This window comes from Ruditapes philippinarum, unplaced genomic scaffold, assembly GCF_026571515.1.
Source record: "Ruditapes philippinarum isolate M1 unplaced genomic scaffold, ASM2657151v2 ctg1348_1_1_1_1, whole genome shotgun sequence".
NCBI lineage: Eukaryota > Metazoa > Mollusca > Bivalvia > Venerida > Veneridae > Ruditapes > Ruditapes philippinarum.
Genome location: NW_026863537.1, coordinates 187,989 through 194,915, shown reverse-complemented (window position 1 = coordinate 194,915; position 6,927 = coordinate 187,989).

The following is a 6,927-nucleotide window of genomic DNA, read 5'->3' as shown; positions in this document are numbered from 1 at the left end:
ATAGTATAGATAGAAAGAAATGTCCAGGAATACCTTAATTTATGATATTGACTGTTAGCTTGTGGTTTATAATAATTGTGATTTTATACCGTTAATAAATTTCAAAAATAAATGTCGTATAAGAGCACTTGAACGACATCATTCATATAAAGTATAACTCCAATCTCAACTATAGCAGATGTCAAATTTTAGTAAATCGTAAACTATGTTTTCACTTTAAAAAATATACGGTATTAATACTTGTTGGTTAAAATTGTGTTGCCTTACATGTACCCAATAACAAAATTTAAAAATCCCCTTTAAAAATCATTGAGTTCAAAAATTAGCCACTTTCTTTTGGCACTTTACTGTTCATTCTGAATATGCCTCTAACTGCAATGTGATTAACATTTATTAGACCAAGAGGTAGGATACAACTTGCCGCTGTATTGATTTCTGGTGATAAACATATTAAAGCAAATGCGCTGGTACCTTTAAGAAGAATTGGTATGGACCAGATTCACATAAACAAATTAGAAATGGAACAATCTATCTTGAATTAAGAGACAACAAGTATCGAAAAGTCACATATATACATTTTCCACTTGATCAACAAAGCTGTTATAATATTTCATGAGAAGTTTATTCATAACAAATGACGTGTTATACACCATAAAGGAATTAACATAAACAAGAAATATTTATAGAATTTTAAGTAAGGAAGACGAATTACCGGTACATTAAAGATTAAAGCAGCATTTAAGCAACGGTACAATAACTCATATCTATACGTAAACTTAAACATTTATGTTACCTATAAGGTTAGCTAATGAGAGCCAAGCAAGGTCTTTGATCACTTGCCAAATTGTTTTGCCGACATCTGTTTCAAAAGGTTATAACCTTTCCATAGGATCAATGTTATTTGTATCTGAAGTAGGTAAATTAGTTCGCGATCTTCACCACCTTACATTGTTATCAATTTTACATAAATCATAATGCATATTTTATCATACAGATGCTAACCAGAATCATTTAATTGATATGTGATGTATATATTACCCAATAGGGTCTCTTTAATATTAGACGTAAGTAATCAGGCATTGTCACCGTGCTGTGTGTATGTACCAACTTATTTTTGCATACAAATAAGATTAAAACGTTTTAAAGTAAAAAAAACATTTCTTTGACAGTAACATTATAATCAATATTTATTTTTAATTTGTCAATATTCTTTTGTATAGAACATAAGTGTTTATTGAATGGCGCCTGTTTATATTTTTCTTAGATGCACTATCATGTACAGATAGTTGGGAAAAGTATATTGAATCCTTTTTCATTTCGAGTGTGCATATTCTACTTCTGATAAGAATAATAATGGCTGTCATTTTTTCTTTGTAACTTAGAGTAAATGGTAGTTTTGGTATTCCTTTAAACGCATTATTTATGTTCCTCCAATACATGCAATGTTTATATGATCTTTTCGTTTTTTATGGCGTATCTCAGATCTTTTTTATTAAGGTCTCAAAGAACAAAATATGAAGAGCTTTTGAAAAATACATTTCGATACAGATATGCTGTTCTTCGACTTAACAGGTTCCTAATTAAATTTCACTTGGATGACTGCAGAAACAACAGATACATTGTACGAATGGATCTTAATCCTCAAACTATTTTATGATTGGACGGGGTTTTCCCGAGGTATTACGGATATAGTTTTCTTAGCTTCGTAAATATGGAAACAGTGCTGTGATCTAATTTGATTGTTCCAGCAAGAACGAAAGCGTCGTTGCGAGAGCTACAAAAATATGAAGAGTTCGAAGGTTAGAAATACAAGAACTTTCAAGAATTTTTTTCCGGAAATAAACTGAGATGTAATTTCAACACAGTCTGTAGAGTCTAACACGTTTGAAGGACACATGTTTAAAGGGAGGAAAATGCTAAAGAACAAATCCTGGACTGGTATTATTTGCATATTGGCAGTGTTTTACTTCTTCAAGATACAAGTGTAAAAGCACTCCATACTAGCTTTTACAGTGTCTTCAATTTGTAACAGAAAGCCGGAAGATGCACAACCACTTTAAAGGTTTCGACCCATCAATGAAAACAGTTTTCGTTGAAAGTAAACAGTTTGCGAGATAAAATTTTCTCAAGTACATCTGTTTGATTGTATATTATATTTTTACGAGAATATAATTATGTTTCAGCTTAATATGTAACTCAAGTATTATTTAACACGTAGTTTATCTCACCTGTAACGAGAAATTGATAAGAGATACCTCTTCACGTGCTTAATATATGTCTTGACACCTGTTGTTCCAATTCAGTTTGAGATGTCTGTTAACTTTTTCTTAATAAGAAAATGCATTACTATTATAATAATTCATAGGCTCCTGATATAAAATGTTTTTTGTATTGCCTACAGGTATTATATTTATTTTGACACTAGTTTGTATAATTTATAGGCATTATGTTTGTATTTATATTTACATGAGTTTGTGTTGTTTTTTGACATTATATTTGTATCTATTTTAATATCAGATCGTATGGTTTTTAAGCAGTTATTTTAATTTTAACACCAGTTGCACTGTTTGCATGCATTATAAAATTATTTGTATTAATGTTTACATCAGTTTGTATAGTTTTTAGTTATTATTTGTATTTATTTGACATCAGTTTTATTAGTTTGTAGGCATTATATTTCTATTAATATGGTTCCACGTTTTTTAATGTTATTATGTTTATTGCATGTCAGCTTAATTTCCATTTAAAAACTAATTTAACTAAACCTATTTTTAATTCTGCCAGGTCTTTTTCATCGATTTAACCATTCTGAACAGTCATATTATGTTCTTAAATGTTTAAAGTGTTTGTGAAAGGAAGTGATACGAATTTCATATGACTTGACTCTTAATTACCGGAATGAACATTTGCTTATTTCTGGTAACGATCAGGATATATATTTATTTATGGAAAATCTACATGATTTGTAAACATATGACAATGTTGAGTGTGATATATTTATTTCATCATTAAATTTAATAACCTTCGTTTTATACGTTGCTTGTGTGATCTTTTATTCCTTTTGACAAAATTAAGTAGCACTCCTGTTTATATAAAAGATATTTGTTTGTTTCTGTGTAAGATGAAATTGAGCTTCAAGAATCCTAACGAGTGGCTACGGCTTTGAAGTTCTCGAGGAATCAAATTATTGTATTTGATAAAGAGAGATTTAATTTGGAATAAATAATTTTACACCTATTCAAAAAAAGGAGATTTTTTTTCAGGATTCTTATAGACAATAGATAATAGTTGACATTGTATTAAATTAAGTTTAATCTGTTGAATGGTTTGATTTGTGCTATATCTACCCGATTTGAGTGAAAGGCTTGCAATTCTTGTTAATTTTAGGTCATTTTTTAAATAATCATTCTTAAGCGATTGATCAGAATTGTTTCGCACACAAGTTATTTGTATAGACTAACGTCAAATTAAACATTTCGGAAATAACAATTTTCATTTTCGTCATTTCAAAATACTAGTACCTTGGTGAGTTTCTAACAATGATAATCTGGTTTGAAAAGCTTATGTCTTATTAATATAATATATTCTTCGTTTTTTCTTGGATTTATTATAAATAACTTGATTTGTTTCATTATTTTGATTTAATATATTTTCTTCTAATTTTAGACTTACTTGTAGCATGAATATTAGTTTCAACAACATTTATTTCAATTTGTACAACATAAGTATATAAGCATATATAAACACACTGATAAATTTCGTGGATTCGAAAACAAGTCAAACGTTCCTTAAATAAATTCCCTACAACATAAATATGAATAGCATACTCTTAAGTTGAATAAATTACTTTATTTCTGGTGGCATATGTAAAACGGGATATCTATCAATATTGTAATACGTTTATGGCATATATATGTACAAAAAATGAATAAGAAACACTTAATTTATTAATCGTCCACATGAATATACTTTTCTTAGAGCTAATAGCATTTCATGCATAAATCGGCACATAAATAGAAAGCTCTCAAATTGAATCTGTTAATCTATGTAAAAATATTGACGAATGTGGCAGACAAACAACCAAGATTTCGTTGAAAACTTAACAAGTTTGTTTAGCCTCAGAATCCAGAACCTATGTACCTAAATTGAATTTAACAATATTGTATACCAGGAGATAAGACGCAAAATGAGCAAAAAATAAGGATCCCAATATTCCCAATGTTCATTTCTATATTTATCAATGTCGTTGTTATCTTCGAAATGTTAGAATACTTCATGATAGAAAAACTTAAAAAGGACGACATTTTAGGACAAGCAATCAAACACATCTAATACGACTTTCAGTCGGATTGTGTTTAAATATCACATGAAAACTAGTCTCGTAGGACTATGTTGGCTTGCCTTTGATAAGAAAATATTCGTGCGTAATATTGCGTGACATGCTCAAATATTTTCCAATTCAAGTTTACTGAATTAAATTGCAATTCAAATCCATGACTGGCACATTCAAGAAATGTATCTTACAAAACTATGTTTATTTTGTTAAATAAACAGATAGAAAAATGGAATCCGTATAGAACGTTCAAAACGACATTATTCAAAATATTGCAGGATCGGTATGATTGAGCCTGTTAAAGGACGGTGCTGGAAAATGCAAATTACAATCCATGCCCCCTAGGACCGGCATAAGAAGAATTCAACATTTACATGGTTTAAGTTTACCTAAATAGAAAGTAAAATGTAATTAGATTATGTTTGCACGTTAAAAAAGGGTTATTGTATACAATGTGTACCATTCAGATATTCCATTACGTTAATTGAAATTCGAATGACAATAATATTGATCCCTTCATAGTTTCATATTAATTTATATGCTGATTTATTCCACTATTTTACATTTTGATAATGAAACTAAAATGATAATCCATCGTGTATATCTTTAATTTCGATATTGCTGTTTCTTTTTTAAGATTGTTTATAATAATGAAAAACAAACTTTATTGAATTACTTTGAAAAGTATTCGTCCAAGCTCGATACTGGAGAAAGCTTGAAGTTTTAAATATCAACCAATCGCGAAATCCCTTCTTGAAATGACCAATACATATGGAAACATAGTCATGACCCATGTAGGCTTCGAATCCATGATCTCTGGGTTGAGTGATAAATGCTTGTATTCTAAGGTAGAGCTCCCATTTTGCTACAATTGTATGAAATACAGTTATATCCACACATTATATCCACAGTAACTGTTATTCAGCATTGCAACATAAGCATATAAAGGTCTAATGTATAGCTCATTTACCAGGACCTTGCAGGATTGGAACATCGTATCCTGGTATGTAAAAAACAAAAGGTTTCATGAAGTATACCAGTTTCCATGGCTCTTAACTCTTTTTCATTTAGAATTCAGTTCGGTTGTTATGTATCTGTTTTCAATACAATTTACGATGCAACTTTAACAGGCTTCATTTCATTAGGGTATATAAAATTTCAGATCATGCAAAAATCCTGTAAGTTTATTACATGATAGCGTGTAAGCCCATATCCATGATGTATTTTCATACGTTCCCTACTGTGTGCATGCTTTTACTATTTGCGATGTAATTAGGTTTTTTTTCATCTACAAATTTAACTTTATAATTACTTTATTTTCATTATGTACATATTCTGTCATAATTCTGAAAACACATTTGAATGCATGTTGTTTCAATTATGAAAATCTACTTTAAAAGCTCATCCATTGCCTTTATAAGAAAACAATGCGTATTATGCATCATGGACTATGTTAAGCCTAGCAGATTTATTAGATTGTGTACATAGATTCAGGAGCAGTCTTCATAACTTGAATTCTTTCATTTGGGATTATTGAATGTCAATTAGTGTTGAGGCTTCTTGAGTGTGCAAAATGGTTATTTTTTCCTATGTATACACAATTTGGTATAAACATCTAATACAAATAATAAAATACATAAGTACGTATTTACTACTTTGATATCAAAAGAATTATTTCTGCGAAAACTACCCATTAACTTAAAGATGCTTTCTGTTATTTTTTTACAGTTCTTTTTTCAATAATTGCAATTATAATATATGATATGGTGTCATGTGAAAAATATGACCCGAATGTATCCACGACAATCGTCTCAGTAAATTCAAGTAATGAAGTTTATGTCATGCCTCATGAGAGGTATAATTAAGTTAGACGTCTTTTTTCTTAAATGATTATTTCTACTTGTTATAGGAATAAAGCATCCTGTATTTTTCAGATTTAATAAAACAGAGAAAAAAAAGAAGGGATATCGACGTTTTATATCATATTAAGCTTATATGTTTGCGTTACCCTTGTCAAATTGAAACAAATAATTGTCAGTAAAACGGAAATTTAGCAAACACATCATATTGAATATGAAAATCACGTTAATCCGCGGTATTCATTACTTTTCACATACCCTTTGGGTGTAAAATTGTATTCCATAATTGGCAGGAGTTCCAATGTTAAATGCAATCTTCTAATTTTCAAAGGATTGCTGTAAAAGCTTATTGAGCCAAAAAATATATAATATTTTCGGTAAAATGTAATAGTTTTTGAAACTGTAGTCATTAGCCAAAACGGTTAAGCATATGTTTTTTTTCTGTTCGTTTTGTGGAAGACATGTAGTAGTTTTTGTATGAAAGACTAAATATATTTTTGTTTACATTTTGATACTTTCATGACGTCAAATAATGTTGATACTAACTTATATGCTTCTATCAGCGCGTGAGAAGCGTTTACTTGCGCTTGATATACTCTTCTGTTAAAGCGCTAAAACACACTGGCTTGGCTTTTCTTCAGAAGAAGTTTCTAATTAAAAAAAACAAACCGAGGTTTTATGTGCCTTAAAACTGTGATAAGATTCTGAAGTTCCAGATATAATTATCGTAAACTT